The sequence below is a fragment of the Meles meles genome, chromosome 4, assembly GCF_922984935.1.
Source record: "Meles meles chromosome 4, mMelMel3.1 paternal haplotype, whole genome shotgun sequence".
Lineage (NCBI taxonomy): Eukaryota > Metazoa > Chordata > Mammalia > Carnivora > Mustelidae > Meles > Meles meles.
The window spans coordinates 60,961,656-60,981,467 of record NC_060069.1 but is presented as its reverse complement, the minus strand read 5'-3'; the positions used below and the strand labels follow the sequence as shown (position 1 = coordinate 60,981,467).

The 19,812-nt window shown below is 39.2% G+C and overlaps 1 pseudogene; it reads right to left on the bottom strand.

Annotated features, from left to right (window-relative positions):
* Positions 1 to 288: 288 nt before the first annotated feature.
* Positions 289 to 401, bottom strand: LOC123941051 (annotated as a pseudogene).
* Between the last annotated feature and the right edge of the window lie 19,411 nt (positions 402 to 19,812).

Here is a 19,812-nt window from a genome sequence, read left to right as displayed (position 1 = left end):
AAATCAGCAGATGAGTGTGAACAGTTCAGTGGACAGGAGTTTCTTCTAAACCTAAATGCCAGATATATCTGCATCTTAATTCCAGCCTAACTGGGGCTGTCTTATCGATCCCATTCATACTTCTTGTTTGGAAACCTCCTCTGAATGGCATCCTGACAGGCCCTTTACAGTTACATAACATAATAAAAATTTTTTAACTAACGTCCTGGAGAAATACGCTACATTTTTTAAAAATTTCTTTTCAGAGTAACAGTATTCATTGTTTTTGCACCACACCCAGTGCTCCATAAAAATATGGAATGCCTCACGAATTTGCCTGTCATCCTTGCGCAGGGGCCATGCTAATCTTCTCTGTATCGTTCCAATTTTTACACTACATCTTTTATTTTTTTTTCTAAGACCCTACATGCCTAGGATTCACTTAATGTTTCAGATGATAAAGGTTTAAAAGGGGGGCTATGTGAGAGTCTAATATTCTTTTATGTTGCTGAGGAAGTTTAAAAAAAAGCCAAATCACTCGTGATTAAGTTGAAAAGTTGGTTCCTTAGGAAAAGGATTCATGGGGTTTAAAATAAATTTTCATTATTGACAATGCTTTTACTTTCATGTGTCTTCTAGCCCATGACTTCAGCAACATAGGAACTATCTTTACCATTTACCTTAAAACCACGAAGAGAGCATTCACTTGATCATTTCTATATTATTCAGTGTTAGCACTATAAAAAGGTGCTAAACAGAGTTTTTATCCATGAGAAACTTAAAATCTATACCCAAAGAATAATTTATGAATCCAGTCACTCAGCCAGCATATATTTATTGAGTGTTTATTATGTGCTAGATGCTGGAGTGACACAAAAAAATGAACAAGATGTAGATCCTGCCTGGAGGGGTAGCAGTTGATTTCCTCAAGACCCTCTATTAGAGTATCATAACATTCAGGGCTCAGCCAGGAGTTACACTGATCATAAATCGATAATCTCATTTCAGGGCTCAAACACAGAGATGGCAAATAAAGCCCAGGCCTGCCCCAGGCAGTATTGACTGAAGCAACAAATGACTTAGAATAGCAGGAAGCAATGCATAATTTTGTGACCAAGAATGAAAGAAAATCCCCCCTTCTCTCAATCCCTTTCACTTAAATAGCATTTGGATTTTTTTTTTTTTAAGAAAAATCCACAAAGTTTATGAAATCTTACCATTTACAAGTTTGTGGACGGAACTAGAGGGTATTATGCTAACTGAAACAGGTCAATCAGAGAAAGACAATTATATGACCTCACTCATGTGGAATTTAAGAAACAAAAAAGAGGATCATAGGGGAAGGGAAAAATAAAACAAGATGAAGTCAGAGAGAAAGACAAACCATAAGAGACTCTTAATCATAAGAAACAAACTAGGGGTTGCTGGAAGGGAGCAGGGTGGGGGATGGGGTAATTGGGTGATGGGCGTTAAGGAGGGCACGTGATGTAATGAACACATTGGGTGTTATATGCAACTGATGAATCACTGCAGTCTACATCTGAAACCAATAATATACTTAGGTTAATTAATTGAATTTAACTAAAACAGAATTTTTAAAAACCCACAAAGTTTCTATTAAAGCACGGTGTGCTAATGCTTTGTTTGGCTGAGAAGGGTAGGGTCTGGAGGATGTCATCTTGGGGAACAGAGCAGGTTTCAACAGGCTGGGTTTCAACCCCAATTTTGTCATGTATTCCAGGTGTGATCTTGGGCAAGTTACTGAAGTTCTGAGCGCCTCTGTTTCTGTTTCTCCACCACTAATTGAGGATGAGAATAATAGTATCATCTCTCAGGGTAATGGTGAGGACTGACAGATAGTAGGTTCTCAGTGCAGTGCTAGCACACATAAGTGCTGTGATACCTGTGACTGCATCCCAGCTCCTGAAGGACAGAAATAATCTTGAAGACAAGCATTATCTACCTCCTTATCCTTTTTTTTTTTTGTCTATAAAGCCACTAGCCAAGTTGGAAGTGGGCAGCAATGAGGCCAGATGATTACAGAGAAAATAAAGAGTGTTTCTAAGTATGAGCAAAATTATGAATAATCTCTAGGGTGGTTAAAATGATGATTTGGTAGTAACAGCTTCAGGAAATTTATCAGTAGCAAAACTGGGAGTGTTATTTCATCAAGAATTTTACTCAGAAAATCTCTGATTTGGTATTTATTCATTTTTATTTATGGTATATATGTATCTGTTTATCTATGTTCATGAATATCTGTTTGGCTTGAAAATAATTTGATAGCTTACAAAATTGTATATTATATAACAAGATAATATTAAACTGAAATTAGTAGAAAAAATTAGATAAAGGGAAAAAAAAGGTAGGAAAAAGAGACTGCCTTGTACATGAAATTATACCTTGAAGTCCCACACGCTTCCTGGGAGTACCCCACCAAATTGACTCTAAGATGTCTATTGAACAACTTCAAGAAAAGAAATGAAAGCAATAATACAAAGCATTACAATCAATGACAAAAAATAAGCTAGTTGCTCAGGAAGAAAGCAGTCATTACTGGTACTATGATCAGAGTGATTTCTCCATGTTGCTTAGTTTTAATATTTGTCAGAAATTTGGAATATAGTAATTAATACAGTCATACAGTAACTGTTTACTTACCCCTTGCTGCACAGAAATTATTGTGTTAGGTGCTATAGACACCTAAAACCATACCTACCCTCAGAGAATATGCATCCTATAGAAAGTATAAGTAAGAGATTAATAAACTAAGTTCAAGGTAGACAGTTATAATGAGAGATAACTGTGTGGTGTTAAAAGAAGCAATTTAAGTCTCATACCAATCTATGGACCACCGCAGGAGAGGATATTGTAACAAGTATGTTCTTTGTACTTTCTATTAACTATGCTAGTTTCTATGGTGGTTTTTAAATACTTAATGATTCTTGAATGTGGATTTTAAAAGCCACAGAGTTCAGTATAATGCATAGCCAATTCAGAACTATTAAAGGTAACTGGGGGGAGAACTTGGCATAGATACCAGAAACCTGTGGATTATTTTATCCCCCGTTCCTGTATACAAGTAAGATCATGAATTTATAAACTTCCTATCAAGACTCACATCAGTCTATCATCTCAAATTGTCAAAAATTGGTTCTACAATTTTCAGAGAGAGCAAAGCAAAAATTCACTCTCTTGGACATCTGTTACATTATGGGAGTAGTACTAGGCGTGGAATTACAACAAAAATGAAATTTGGTTCTTTTTCTGAAGGAAAAGAATTCATTGTTTAGGCAGGGAGACAGGTGTATAAACAATTGATAGCAACATGACAGGTGTCAATAGACATATGCAAGAAGAGAAAAGACAAGCTCTGCCTGGTGGTACAGAGAAAAGGCCACGTTTACCTGACATTTGAGTTTCTTCTTGAAAGATGAGCATTTTGCTGAGTAGAGATTGTACAATAGGGACGATATTCATCCCTGCTAGAGGACATATTCCTGGAGCAGCTCCCAGCCTCTCAGTTTAATATTTCCTAAGTACCTATCAAGGATTCAGTATGGGGTTAGGTGGTATGGTAATTATGAAGAAATGGAAGAATGGCTGCTTGTAATGAGTAGATTAAATTTCTTCAGACCTTCAACAGTGATTAAGAGGTCATGACTATAGGTCTTAAATGGTGTGTTACAACATAAATTCTGTGGATTAGAGGAGACCCTGATTACGTAATTTAGAGGGACCCGGGCAGGCCTCCCAGATAGGGTAAGGCCTAACCTGTTCCTTGAAAACTGGGATAGCATTTGGATGGTGGTTCACCAGTCCAGCTACCACATTTAGTGAGTCCCTTCCATGTGTCAGGTTTGTGAATGAGAAGGCAGCATCGGAGTCAAAAGAGAATTTGGGTCCATGATGTGTGGATCTCTGAGAAAACCTGGTAAGACCAGAGAGCTGGGGCTGAGAGACTGTAGGAAAAGTATAGAAGGAAACAAGACTGGGCAGGATACCTTTAGCTGGATTAAACAGTGTTCAGAGAGGCAGTGGCTTTCATATTTGGAATGTATGAAAATGAGGAGTCAGAGGAGGGTTTTAAGTGTGAGAGGAAGCTGATGAAAGAAGTACAAAAAGAAAATTAATTTTCCTCATGATATGTTAGGACTAGAAGGAATTGAAGAGATCCCTTCACTTACCACTGTCTCCAGATTCCAGATTCCTACTGCCATCATTCAACAGAAAAGAAAATTAAGGGCTAAAGAGGTTATGTGATTTGCCTGAGCCCATATACAGCAGTCATGACTGCATTTCAGGCCCCTTCTCTCTCTCCCAGCAGTTTGTGTGTTCTGTAGGCTGGGTGGCTGGGCAGTCAAGGGGAGAGGAGCTTCAGAGAGCCCAGCATCCTCTCAGTGGGATCACCCAGGCTGGATGTGGAAGGGAAGGTGGGAGGCAGGGTTTGGCTCAGTCTATGTTACAGCCATTGAATCAGAATGTTAGAGCTTATAGAAGACTTCAACCTCATCTAGCCCAGCCTAGTTCTTTAGAGAGAGGAGAAAGTGGAGGGCCCAGCAGGAAAGTGATTCATACAAGGTGGCAATCCAAAGGTAGAACCAAGGCCTGATTTTAAGCACAGCTATTTTTCCTCCAGCAGGTTCCCTTCTCCTTCAGATCCTGTATTTGTGCTGGTGGGTTATGTTCTCTCTTCCCAGCTAGTTATCTATTCATGTGCCTTGGCCCCTCTGTCAAAGAAAGACATTATTATTTGGGGCCAGGATCCTGCTCAGGGACTGGTCACTTCTCCCACTCAGTTCCCCCGTGTGTGGGGTGGAAGGCACAGAGAGTGGGGCGCATAAGAAGTGTCTTCTCTCTGGCCACGTCTTTCCAGGAGAGGTAGGGAGATCAGGGATAGCTGATATCTGGGGCTGCTGGGGAAGATGTTTTTCGAATGGCAGAGCATGGCAGGATGAGAATCACTTCACCAAAGCCCTGCTTGTAACCCCAGCAGGAAAGGAGTGTCCTGTCCGCAGTGTGAGTGACAGCTGGAGTCTGAGGTGACTGAAAGAGGAGGAACCAGTTGGGAGAAGCACAGACAGAAAATGGGGGAGATGTTTCAGAAATTCAAACACAAGAATGTTGGCAAATAGTGTTTAAAGGCAGTTAGGAACAGGTATCTGGATTTGATCATTTTAAAAATAAACAGGGCCCTGTGTTAATGCACTTGTTCTAGGTGGTCTCTCCACCCCTGCCCTGCCCCCACCCTGGGTTGCCGCTTGTATCTTTGACTATGGTGAACAATATGTGGACACTCACACTTTAGGTATCAGGGATCAAATGAAACCTTAAAAGAACAGCTGGCATCTAAATAACTAAGAGGAGGGGTGCCTGGGTGGCTCAGTGGGTTAAAGCCTCTGACTTCGGCTCAGGTCATGATCCCAGGGTCCTGGGATCTAGCCCCACAGCAGGCTCTCTGCTCAGCGAGGAGCCTGCTTTCTGCCCCCCCGCCCCCCGCGAACCCCGCCTGCCTCTCTGCCTACTTGTGATCTCTGTAAATAAATAATAAACAAAATCTTAAAAAAAAATAAATAGCTAAGAGTAGACTATATAAAATTATTCCTTAGTATAAATAAACATTATATGGTTAAACAAATTTAACTGCCTTGCCCTAACTTTTGTCTTTATACTTTTGTACAGTGTGAAATTCCAGATTGCATACTATGGCCATTCAGCTATTTCCATGCTAATGTACATTTATTATGAATACACACAACACGTTTTCTCACTTGAGAGTATAGGTGTATGTTTATAATAAAGAGAGTGAGTATCCCTGAACTTCATTCACATAACTGCACAGTATTTTTTCATTCATTTAAATTGAGTTGGGATTTATCTATATGGCTTATATGACTATATTTGGAGAAGGCTAAGTTGCAGAAATATTGTAACATAGACAATGGTATTAACATATTCAGATCTGCAATTCAGCCCTTGCTGCTTTACACATGTAATTAGGTTGTTTCCATGGTAATGATCTAATTATGGGCTTCTCCTTGGCCTTGTGTAATCACATTTGCTGCATTTTGGCAGAGATGTTTTCCTTATTTTGTTGAACTGCAACACTTGACAAGATGTTCTCTCTTAAGATGAATAATGATTTTTTTTGGCCGAGAAAAAGAAAAAAAAAATGAAACAATACCTTCAAAGGTGATTTGAGAGGGATTACAGATATTTGACAAATCATGCCAGTATTAACGTATCTATTGCTCTCGAAAGCATGATCTGTTTTTATCTTTTGTGTAGGTGTCATTACTGATGGAACTCACAGGAGATTCTCATTTAAAAAAACAACAAACATGCATGCTATTTAAATATATCATTTCCATGGGGCGCCTAGGAACCTGAAGAAAATGTTAGGTCAAGAAGGAGAAAGCTCCAGAGGGCTTGGCAGAAAGAGAACCAGAGACTGTATTCAGCAAGAATGTTATATTGCAATTGACAAGGCTATTCATGAAGAGATATTTGATTATGGTTACCACGGCAGTGGGAAACACCTGAAAAAATCAATTAAGGCTTATTTCTGCAGGGATCCAAATGCAATCCTTTATTCATTTGCAAAAGAAGACAGGAAATGTAAATACTTGTAGGAAAGACAGCTTTATTGTCACGTGGTCTCCTCAGAAAAACTCTGGAATATTATGAGAATAAAAGTTTAACTCTTTTATATGTTTAAAATGCCTCTGCTTTATAAAGCATTTTATGTGGGAGACTTTATACCAGCAAGAATTCATATACTAGGTGGCAGAGGCTGCTTTCTCTGAGAGTTAGCAAGAAGGTTTATGGGCTCTGATGGTACAATGTCTGGGCACCAACGCTCAGGGCTAGGAACTGAAAGCCCTCATCCTTTAATTATAATGGAAATTTAGAATTAGTGGATCAGAGCTCTAAGGACCCAGTATATTGAAATTGCATTCTGAATATCATTTCATAGGGAATAGAGTGAGTAGATAAAGTGTTTTTTATAACCTAATTGATGAAAGGGCATAAACATAGCATAGTGCTTGGGAATAATTATAATGATAATAACTGACCTATTTCTAGCAAATCCATCCTTATAAAATAGCATATGGTTTGGTTTTAGATGTATATAGTATTATTTTCCTAGGAGGAAAATGGTATTAATGAGATATTTAGTTATTATTTGCATAGAACTATTAAGAATGTTGATGTCCTTCTTTAGATGCATTCATTCATTGAAAAAATATTTCTTTACTACTTGTAATACACCAGGCACTGTACAAGGTCCTGGGAATAACAGAAGAAAGGATAGAGGCATGATTGTTGCTCTCAAGTTATTTATTATTTTTTGGAGTAAATAGGCTAATTTCAACCCTGAGCTAAGTAGTCTAATACAGGGAATCTTAGGATAAGATGGGAGCACAGAGGGCAGGGGCCAAAGACGACATGGGACAGAGAACATATATCACAGAACTAGTGCAGGCGAGGTAGTGGGGTGGGAGCCTGTGTGGTATGAGGGGGTTGAGGAGAGATGAGGCTGGAGTTTGGCCAGGGTCCTAAGCGCCACAGCCCTTGCCAGTCATGCCCATGGCTTGGCCCTGAAACTATTGAAAGTTTCAAGCAAGGGAACATTATGGGCTGATTTGTGATACCTGCTGCTGCTACTTTTGGCAAGTGATTTTAGAAGAATCAATCCAACAAGTTACGTCCTGAAATATTTAAACTGCCAACTAGGCCTGGTCTTAGGTGAAACACTGTACCTCCCAAGGACACCATCCTATCTTTTCCAAGGGCTTTCTTAGCTCCATTCCTCTGTAATGATGTGGTTTGTTTTTCTTTGTAGATAGATGTGCCTATAGTGTGAATATACATGTATGTGTGAGTGAATTATCTTTGATTACTCAGAGCTCTGACTTGTCCACCAGCTGCCTGATCTAAAACACTTTGAACACCTTCATTCCCACAATGAGGCCCTGCCTTCCCGTAGGTCAAGCCAAGAGGGTATTGGCAGCTGTTATAGAGAAGGATGTGGGTTTGCATGAGTCACTGTGTGCAAGAGTGAATGATAGTTTGAAGAAGTAGTCATAGAGCCTTGGAAGTATGCAGTGAATGACTTTCATAGTCTCTGCTCTTTTTTGATTATACCAGGAAAGCTTTTTATTGAGTAGCATATAGAGTATGGCAGTAGTTGGAGTACTCTAAGGCCACAAGTTGAAATAAACCAGCTCTTGCTCTGTTTGGTGGACAGATCTACCAAACATGCAAAGAACAGCAGTGTGCTTGTTTTAAGTAAATATACCTTAAAGGGAAAAAGAAGGTCAGAGATCTGGTAGTTGGTTATAGAGTAAACATTCTCTTAAGGGTTTGTTGGAGAACATGGGCCGGAAATTCAGTTTTCTTCTTAGGCAGAGAATGACAATTGGACAGTATATTTTGCCAAACAGTTTTGCTTTGTTTGTTAATTATTAGCATTGGCAATGCTAATTTATAATGTAGGTAATCTCAGTGTACTGAGGAAAGGTTACCATGCATTTATTCAATACGTGTTTACTGAGTACCTAACATCTGTCAGCAACTTGGTGTGATTAGATGAAAAAATTCTCAGAAGTTTATTCTAGACTGCAGGATAGCGAGGAAACTTGCACAAGGGAACACAGGTGAAGATATACAGCCCAACTGTGGTTTGGGGCAAGAGGTAGTGGAATTGTCATCTGTGTCTCCACAATTAATTAATGTCACCATTAAGAATCCTTAATGGTTCTTAATAGCTTAAATCTCATTCCAGTAAAATTATGCCACATGAAAATCTTGGATTAACAAAGAGAATTTAAGAACTAAGGAAAGTGAAATACTTAGAAGAATCCTTTGAACCTGGTCACATTGGCTTTTGTTCTAGAAAAACGAAGGTAAGGTAATCTAGCTGACCTCTTAGCCATCCACACATCCATCCCTCCATCCCTCCATCCATCCATCCATCCAACACATGTTTGAACTTTTACATCTTGGGCACTATTCTCAGGCTTGAGACTACAGAGATAAATAAGACTGACAAAGTCTTTTCTTGGGCCATTATGGAGCTTAATTTATAGGGGACCCCAAGATGTAAGAACTCTATCTGCTCAGTTACATGGAAAGATAGTCTTAAATTGCCCCAGTTAAACTCAGGCCTTTGGTTTGAATCTTCGAACAGGAAGGACATTAGTCAAAACACTAGAAAGTGAATAAAATTTATAGTCTAGTAAATATTATCGTACCAATGTTAATGTCTTGGTTTTCAGAGTTGTACTATAGTTATGCAAGATCTTAAAATCAGGGAAAGCTGGATGAAGGGTTCAAGGGAACTTTGTACTCATTTTGCAACTCTACTGGAAGTCTAAAATTATTGTTAAAATGACTGCTGAAACTACGCGGAAAAATGGGGCCTTGGCTCTGCTCTACCTTCTGTTTGTGTTTCTCATGTCCCTTTTACCCTTCTGCTTCTTCATCCCAGTGAATATGGTGGTGAACAGAATGGGTAAAGATGAGAGTATTGTCAGTCTCTTGTTCTCATGCATTACCATTCCACTCTCTGTTTTTCCATGTCAAAGGCTGTCTGCCTTAGCATCTATGTTACATAATTATCAGAACCAATAATTACTATCATCATTTTGGTCAATGCCATGAATACCAAAGCAGAGGCATAGAGATCTTACAGAGATGATCCCTTTTCTCTGTTTCTTGGGATTTTGGTTATGGGCTTCAATGTCACTCCATATTTTGTGTCTGGATCTAAAGATGCTGGGTTTGGAAGAGTGCTTGCAGATCTGGTCCAGCTCTTTCATTTCACTGATAAGAAAACCAGGTCCTGGCCAGATGATAGGATTCGTCCACAATCACTGTTCCTAGTTAGTGGAAAAACTTGAAATAGAACCAGCTCTTTTGACTTGTAGTAAGATATTTTTCTCCCTTCTGAGCTGCTTCTTTAAACCCTGCAAATAGCTGAGAAAACTCCACAGGTGACAGTTGATTCTATTACAAACAGAATGTTACCATTTACAATGTATGATTTCAGAACTTGTTGGATAGTCTAACACAGGAAATAGGCCTGTGGAGGCACTGCACATGATTGCTAAGAAACATTGGCTGCATTATATTATTCACTAAAAATTCTTCAAAACATTCCTTCCATTTTCTGTGATTGCTTTTGTATCTACCTGCATATCTGGATTGACACCGAAAATAAAAAGTGTCAGAACAGCACTATCCTACACAATTTTGTTACCTAAGGGACCTAAGTATAGCATAAGTGTTCAGGTAATTTTTTTTTTTAACATTGCATTAGGTGAGGTTCACGTATCTGCAAAAGTCATATGAATTAGGCACTTAGGAGTCTTACCAATTTTTGCTTAACACCACAAAGAATATGTGTCAGAGAAAATGGTTGCAAATTAAAGCTGACACACAGCAGCTGCAACTATAACCAGCATCTTATCCCAATTTATTTCCTTTTTTTTTTTTCAGATAAACTCAGGGATGTGATCAATAAATCGAGATAATTGCAACTATTAGAAAAGTTAAGCAGGTTTTTTTTTTTTTTTTTTTTTTTCTTTCTTGACCATGTAATTTCTTCCAGGGTAGTGACTGTCGGTCTGGTCTTTCTACAGTACCTATTCCCCCAACCAGTGATCTCCCTTCCTTTGGCAGTGTGGTTCAGCCCTGTGCATTGCCCCTGGAGCCCACCTTTCTGCCTGTCACAGTGCTCCGGGGGCCACAGCTTACTGGGCTGTTTGGCAGAGTATCATTCTCTTCCGGAGCCGTTGTTCTTGAGGAAACACATCATTATGAACATCTTGACTTGGATCAAATCAATGAATGAGTGGAAGACTTCTCTTTATCTCCCTCTGGTATGATGCATTCCACCTGTCTTCTTTCTGTACCAAGCATCTCACAACCTTCAGCCTCTTCCCCCCTCCCCTTCCATTTTCCTCTTCTACCCTTTCTCCTGTATCCTCTTTCTTCCCCCTTTTTTTCCCCACTATATGTCTCCACAGAACCCCACTGTGCCTGGAACAACAGAGTTATGTCCTGGATATGCAAAGGTAAATAGGATGAACTCTTCTTCTCAAGTGTGTACCTCTTTGGTTCCCTAGCTGTTACCCTAAACTCACCAGACTCTGCCTGTGTCTGTCTATTGGGAGAAGATCCAGCCACACCTGTGGCTCCTGTGTGCTCTTTCTCTGCACACTGTCAACCTCCATTTATACCAGGGAGTCTCTGAGGTAACACAGTGATGAGGAATAACTGTCAAACAGCATGAAGATATCTAATGGTGGTTTAAAAAGAGCCTGGGAATAAAGTTGTATGAGAAATTTGTTACGTATTTAATTTAGGAAAGATTGTTACAATATCAGGGGAGGAAAGGAAGAAAATATATTGCTCCCCATAAAAATGCAGTAAGAGATAAAGCACAAACAGCCCCTCTGTTATGTTGAAATATAGTCATCCTGTGATTAAATGGAGGCAGCAAGGTGGTTTCTGTTTGGCACTTATGCAAGAGAGATGTGGGGGAAGCATAAGGTTTCACAGCTATAGGTTTGGGTCTTTTCTAAAGCTCTGAGGAAATTAAGATGCAAACAAAGCACAGTGGCACAGGGATTCTTAGGGTCTTCAGAGGAGAAGTTCTAGTACTTAGAGAGAGAGGTGGGCCATGAAATGAACTTAAACTTCAGGATATTTTGACACCTCTCTGTTTTCCTTAGCTTGACAGCCTTAACAAGAAGCAAGGTCACATCATTTTTTTTTTCAATGTACAAAAACTAATATTATGTCTTTTCTATCCTGGGAATCTAAGAAAAGAACCATCTTGCAAATGAGTCAGCCTGGAGTGTCCAGATAGCTCAGTCAATTTTTGGCTCTGTGCTTTAGCACATTCTGTTAATAGGGTGGATGGTGCTTATGTGTCAGGCTTCAGAAAGTGGCAGGCATTTCCTAACCTATCACTCATTTGAGCTACTGAACTTGGGATCAATAAATATTCCATTACTGCATTATTTATGGCCAACTATAAACAATTTCTATCATTAAATCTTTGCCTTTTAGTTGTCTCTCATTAGCAAGGAATCAATTTCAGATCCTAGTCTGGGTCATGCCCAGAATTAAAGAAAAACAATGTGTGAGAATGTTTATTTGTATTCATATTTATAGTTTTTGTTAAAATAAATACATGGTGGAAATTATTTCTGTATCAAATATTTTCACACTGTTGTGGTTTTAAAAGTGACCTTGAGCTTCATGTCTGATGTCGTGGTGACATGGAAGAAACATTGAATAGCACTTCGATGAGTTAGGGTTCTTATCTTATATCTGCATAGCTCTAGTAACCAATTGTGTGACCTGTCAGATAAGTCATTGCCCCCTTTGTAAAATGATTGGATTGGAATGGATGATGCCTAAGATTCTCTGTAGGTCCAATGTTTCACAAATGGAGGAGGGTCCTAGCGAGTGGTGGTAGATAATATGTGGGAATGGGATTTAAATAGCATCCTTGCTGCTGTTCAGAATTCATATCAGGACAGTGGTAATGAAGGTATGAGTGCCCTCTGGAAGATCACCCACTGGTTGTGAATGTTTGCAATGGACTCTCTCTTCCTATAGGGGGCAATTCTACCTTGAGGAACACAAATTGTTTCTGAGTTGGAGGATTGCCGGTGGGCTGGAGGCACTTGAAGAGATACTTTATTCAAAACATAGTATTATTTTGTTGTTGTTGCTGTGTTGTTTTTAAGGAGAATTTTAACACTTTCACTGGGCTTATGCTGTAATTTACCACTGTCTTCCCCACTTGGCCCCCTTTACTTTGACCTCCTTTCCCTGAAGGTATTGAAGTTGTAAGAGCTAGCCCAAGGAATTCAGAAAACAGAGCTGGCCTTCTGTCCTAAGGCAACAGTTACTGAGTGTCAACTATGTATCAGGAGAAGATACACTGGTGGCAACCAAGATACACTGGATGCAGCTTCTCCCCAGGGGAGCTCATACTCTAGTGAGGATCACTGGCACAAGAATTCTTTTTCTAAATACTTAAATAATCACGGGTTTGCTAAGTTATGAAGGAGCCCTGTGGTGTGCTGTGGATGTGTGGAGCAAGGGAATCTAATTTTCTCTCAGAGCAAAGGAAAGCTTCTCCAAGAAAAGGATTTTAAAACTGAGACCTGAAAACCAAGTAGAAAGTATTGAACAGAGAAGATATAAGAAAATGTTGGGTGAGAGATGAAGACACAGAGGTGGCAAGGGAATAACGGCTTTGGAAAAGGAGAGTTGATGTCTTGAGCAAGATGAACGTGGGCTAGCAAACACATCTCTTCACCTGTTTCCTCCAAAATCATTTTAAAAAGGGCTATATTGGAAAAGAATAATGAAAAAAGCCAGATTTCCATTCTTTTCCCTTGAAATTTGCTTCCTGCCCCCTCCCCAACCTTCTGATTTCTGTCAGTGAGTGATTCCTAGAATCTCCCAGTTACTCCGAAGGACAAACTCTGCATTGTTCTCAGCTCCATCTCTTTACTCATTTCTCCAGTCTCCAAATCCCATTCCTTCTTTCTCTGGCTCGTCTTTGACTCTTCTCTTTCCTTTGCTTTCCTTTCTTCTTGTCCCCGCCCTTCTGGAAGGCCTCACACTCTATAACTGCTTTGTCACAGTGGTGTAGGAGCTACTGTCTTTGTCAGTCCCCCAGGCAGTTGAAGAATGAAAACACTCCCTTATACAGACTGACCTTTTCAGTGGATGTCTTTGGCCTTCCATCACCTAAAGAACTAAAGCTCAACCTTTAATTTTCCACTGAAGGCTCAAAACCATCATGACAGTTTATGTCTCCTTTTACCATGCCCGAGTTCTTACGCTTGACTACACTGTAGAACACGGAGGACCTGGTATCATGAGTGAGCATTTTGAAAGAAAAAGAGTGTAGCAGAAACATACAATGAGATACCACCTTACACCAGTTAGAATGGCAAAAACAAACAAACAAACAAAACAGGGAACAACAAATGTTGGCGAGGAAGTGGAAAAGGGGAAACCTCTTACATGTTTTATGGTAACGCAAGTTGGTATAGCCTTTCTGGAAAACGGTATTGAGAATCCCCAAAAAGTTAAAAATAGAGCTATCCTATGACCCAGCAATTGAACTACTGGGTATTTACAGCAAAGATACAGATGTAGTGAAAAAGAAGGGGTATATGCACCCTAATGTTCAAAGCAGCAATGTCCACAATAGTCAAACTGTGGAAGGAGCTGAGATGCCCTTCCACAGATGAATGGATAAAGGATATGTGGTTATATGTATAATGGAATTTTACACAACCATCAGAAAGGATGGATACCAAATACTTGCATCGATATGGATGGAACTAGAGGGGATTATGATAAATGAAATAAGTCAAGAAGAGAAAGTCAATTATCATATGGCTTCACTTATCTGTGGAACATAAGGAAAAGTATGGAGGACATTAGGAGAAGGACATGAAAAATGAAGGGGGAAAATCAGAGGGGAATATGAACCATGAGAGACTATGGACTCTGGGAAACTGAGGGCTTTAGAGAGGAGAGGAGTGATTGGATGGGTGAGCGCCATGATGGGTATTTAAGAAGGCAGGTATTACATGAAGCACTGGGTGTTATATGCAAACAATGAATCATGGAACACTATGTCAAAAACTAATGACATACTGCATGGTGACTAACTTAACACAATAAAATTTTTAAAAACGAAAAAAATGAAAATTTACTTTATGTTTTACCACACACAAAAATATAAGTAAGTGTTATTTCAGTTAAAAAAAAGAAAAAAGAAACATACATTTGGAAGAATGACATGATTCTTTTACCCCAATACCCTCGTCTGATAGTGATTTTTTTTTTTTTTTTTTTTTTTTTTGGTATATTCCTTTTGCTCCTATGCACATTTATCTAACAAATGTTCATCATGGTGTAATAGATTTTTATAATCTGCTTACTATGCCCTGTGGCATTTTGTATTTTCTAAGATGACTGCAACATGCTCTCCCATCAGCATGTTCTTCTTTCAACATGGCATTGAGATTCCTTTTATTAGGAAGAAGGGATGATGTTCACTACCCTTGAATCTGGGAAGCTGTGACTACAACCGAAGTCATTCTATGAGAATTCTGATGCTAAGCCATGCAACATGATAGGGCTTCTACAGGTATTTCTTGGGGTGCTTGCTCTTGGAATGTAGGCACCATGCCATGAGGAAGCAGGCAGTTCCCATGGGAAGCCATATGGAGAGGCCATGTATACATGTTCTGGACAAGAGATCTAGAGGAGGTCTGAGGTCATAGCCAGCATCAACTGTGGATTCACCAGGCTTGTGAGTGATGAAGGCTTTGAAATTATTCTAACACCAGCTATTGGCTGACTGCAGCCACCCAAGGGATCCAGAGGCAGAACTGGCTGGCAGAGCCCAGTCAACTCCTGGAACTGTGAAAACTAATGAAAAAGTGGTTGTTATAAATTTAAGCCACTTGGTTTTTGGGATGAGTAAATGTTACAGCAATAGATAGCTGACCCATATCTTAAACTAGTAAAATACCTGATGTAATTTTAAATTAGAACTTTATCCTAAGAAAAAATTTCAACAGGCAAAATAAATGCATTATCACAAATATACCAACAGTACTTACAGCCTGAAGATAATGAGGAAAGAAAACCAGATGTCCAATTTTTTTTCCATATCTACTCACATTTGTTTTACCACTGAGCTTATCAACACGTTGAAGGCAGGGATTTTGTTTTAAACATTGCACACAGTAGGCTTCTCTATTGCATGTTATTTTTTGATAGGATGATGTAGTCTATAAATATTTTTATGATTTATTTTAATGAATTTTCAAAGTCTGTCCAAATGATTTCATTTTATCCTTTCAAAGCCTTGTCTCACCTTATAAGGTGAGGCTAGGAGTCTAGCACTGCATTCTCTATGGACTCACACCCTCTGATTTTAATCCTGAGACATGCTTTACTCTACCACAGGGGATCATTGTCCTGAATTTTCTTTCTAACAAAATTTGTAGAAACATGTCAGATCATCATGTGTCTGGGCAGGGAAGTGTCTTTGTTCTAGAGCCCTGATGTGTTTTTGAATATCTTTGCTGAAGCTCTATGGAAACCAGTAGCTTGGAACTTGAGTCAATGTGGGAAGAGTGCCCATTAGGCTCGCTGGGAGTTGCAGTTTGGCCTCAGTGATAATGTGTCAGGAAGGTTCCACCCAGGATCACTCTAAGTTTTCTTGTGATATACCAAGATGGTTACTTGCTCTTTTATCTTTAATAACTGATCTTTGCAAAGGTTGAAAATGAAAGAAAAGATCACACAGAGAACACCAGCTGTGGTGTCAGACTGGATTTGAAACTTGGCGGTGCCACAGTTCTGTTGCTTTGAACCAAGTTTACTGACCTCTCAGAGCCTCACTTTTCTCACCTCCTAAATGGGAACACAGTAGTTCAATCCTCATTGGGGTTTTGACAGGAAATAATGAGATGGTATATGTAAAATGTTCTTTAAAATGCACTTATCTTGGGATGCCTGGCTGGTGCAGTTCGTTCTGCATCTGACTCTTGGTTTCAGCTCAGGTCATGATCTCAGAGTCCTGAGATTGATCAAGTCCAGTGTTGGGTTCCACACTGAGCGGGGAGTTTGCTTGAGGATTTTCTTCCTCTGCCCCTCACCCCACTTGAGTGTTTGCTCTCTCTCTCTAAAATAAATAATCTTTACCAAAAAATTTTTAAAATGCATTGCTCTTAATAAGCATAGATCAATTAATATAACAACCTAAACATTCATTTTGGTTAAACTGTTTAAAAATTTAAGAGCTCCAGTATCACCTGGAACTGTCTAGAAACTCTCAAAGTTTTTGTGTGACCTTGGGCAAATCACTTTAGAGCTCTTGGCTCCAGGGAAGATTCGGCTGGAGGATTTCCAAGATTCTTATCTTCTGAACTTAAAATTCTGACCTTTAAATAGTAACTTAGATGACTTTAAACCATTTTGGATTTGTCAATCTTCTAATTGGTTTCCTTGTAATTACCACCTCGTTTGTCTTTTAAATACTAGGTGACCTTCTGCCATGCTGGTATTTGATTTGCTAACAGCTGAAATATGTTTACCCTTTGCAGACATTTCACTAGAAATGACCACAGTCTTTACAGTGACATTGCAGTTTTGCTAGGAATGTAATTGTTCCTCCATCCTCATGGTACAACATTCAATTGAACAGTGCATTTGAGGTGTCAGAGCTGTTCTTAAGGCCATGTAGGCTTTCTGTTGGTGGTGACCAGCCTTGTCTACCAAATAGTGTGCCCATTATCTTCATTTATTCAGTCAGAACTAAGTAAAACTAAAATCACATAGGATATTTGTGATTTGTAGGGATAATCATTTGCAAAGGGTTGCAATATCGATAATTCTATAAGGTTTATCTTATCCCCATGTCCAGATGAGAAACTAAACCTCAGTTTATGGCTTATCACTTGAATATAAATAAGCAGAAATACCTAATTTCGGAGTTGAGTCTCTAGGCCTCGTCTTGGTTCTGGAGATTGTTCATTATACCACATAGTGTGGTTCTCTGTTGCAGAGATTCAGGGTCATTCATGCTGCATGGGTTGAGGGAAAAATTGCTAACTAATCTTTAAATATTTCCTTTCATTACAAATGAACATATTTCATACAAATGAACATAGTCGCAAATTAGAAATGGGGATACACCAGAAGGATAGCTAAGAGGGGATCAAGGAATGTCTCTTAAAATGGTACACTTCAACAATTAAAAAACAAAAAGAAATAGATTAACATTAGCAGTTGTCAAGACTACAACGAGGAGATCTCAGGGTCCACACTAGCAGCAACACCAAGGGCATTAAGAGAAGGCAGGGAACATATAAGGCCTTTTTGCCATCTTCAGACCCTGCAGACCCTGGTCTCCAGATTGTTCCTTCCCAGTCATTTCATGGCTAGATCTAGGCCACCTAGCTACACCTCTTAGGAAGTGGCTGGAAAATGAGGAGTTTAATTATGGTAGTAAGGTAAGTCAGAACAATAGTACAGGACAGCAAGAGGAGCTAGTGTGCAGGGAAAATTGCCATGGCCCTGAGGTCAGAGCCCTCTCTGAGCTTCAGTTCCCTTACATCTCTTTGCATCTCTAGTAGTCTGTGACTGTAGCAGTAAAAGTTTCCTAGTGATATTACAGGTAGAATAGAAATCTGTCCTCAGATTGAATTAAGACCCAGCCACCCTGCTGAATATGCTCAATGTTTGACATCAGATCTAGGCCTTACTTCCCCATTCACTTAACTGGGAATTAGAAGTGAAACAGCGAGTTCCATAATCTGTGTCACTTACAAAACCCAAATATATAGGATGAATATTCTGCCCTCTCACATATTTCTTCTCAAGAAAGAGCTCTGGAATGCTGCATGGACTTGAGAGTCCAGAGAGGCATGGATAGAAGGACATGGAGTTAATTGAGAAATGTCAGCAGAATAAACAATGGGAAAGCAGCAGCAGCTTTTTTTAGTGTTTGATGTATGTAATGTGCTTTACATACATTATTTCTAGTTTTCATAATAGCCCTGAAAGGCAATATGATCTCCATGTAACAGACATAGAGGTTCAGACAGATTAAGAAATGTTCTTAAGGACCATCAGTAATAATCAGGAAGACTCTTTTTCCACTAGAGGCAGACAAGGATGAGTAGAGGGATTCTCTTGGCTAGAGAGTGGAGATGACATCTTTTGCCTTCCTACCTTTCTGGCAGGCCCTAGTAGAGCAAGGAAAAGATTATGAAACAACATTTTGAAGGGTTTGGAAAATCTGAGAGGGTGGATAGAATTTTGGCTTTGGGGGATTTTTGACCTCATGACATTTTGATCATGGATAGATTGGAAGCTCTGAGGTTTCTGGGGTATGAACTTCTTGAACACATTTCAGCTGAGATGATTGATTTCTTTGGGGCGAGGGAAACATGGGGCAGGGTAGTCCTACTTGGTACTGTAGACCAGAAAAGATCCAAAAGCAAGGCAAGCTGGAACATGTATTTGGGGCATTTTCTGCTCAAGGCAAAGAGAGAGAGAGAGAGATATCTGCTTAGTTCACCAGGTAGGAAATCTGGGACTCAGGACAGATGTTTTATGTAAGAATAGAGCATTTGCTTTAGATGTGTTTGTTGAGCATTTGCTTTTCTATGCCTATAAAAGCTGAAATGGGATGTGGGCTACATAGAATGAGGAATCCCAGCAATAGCCACATTTATTTTGAAGTGTATATTTAGAAAAGTAAGTATGTACAGAGGTTATTCAGTTATATAGATTCAGGACATATTGATTCATGTACATTCTTTATGGTATAACCAATATAACAAAGCTGGTATGTATACAGCCATCAGTTAAAAATAATTTAATACCATTTGGTATATGACATATCATGCATATTTTAAAGTGTGGAATATTTATTCAATTATGAAAATATTCTCAAGAGAATGAGAAGACATGCTACAGACAGGGAGAAAATACTTGCAATAGACTATCTGATAAAGGTCTGTTATCTAAAATAAAAGAATTCTTAAAACTCAGTAATAAGAAAATGAACAGTCTGACTAAAAACTGGGAAAAAGATGAAATCAGACATCTCACCAGAGATATGCAGTTGACTAATAAGCGTATAAAAAATATTCCACATCGTAAGTCATTATGGAAATACAAATTAAAACAACAGTGAGATACCACTACCACCTATTAGAATGGTTCAAATCCAAACCACTGACAACACTGAATCCTGGTGAG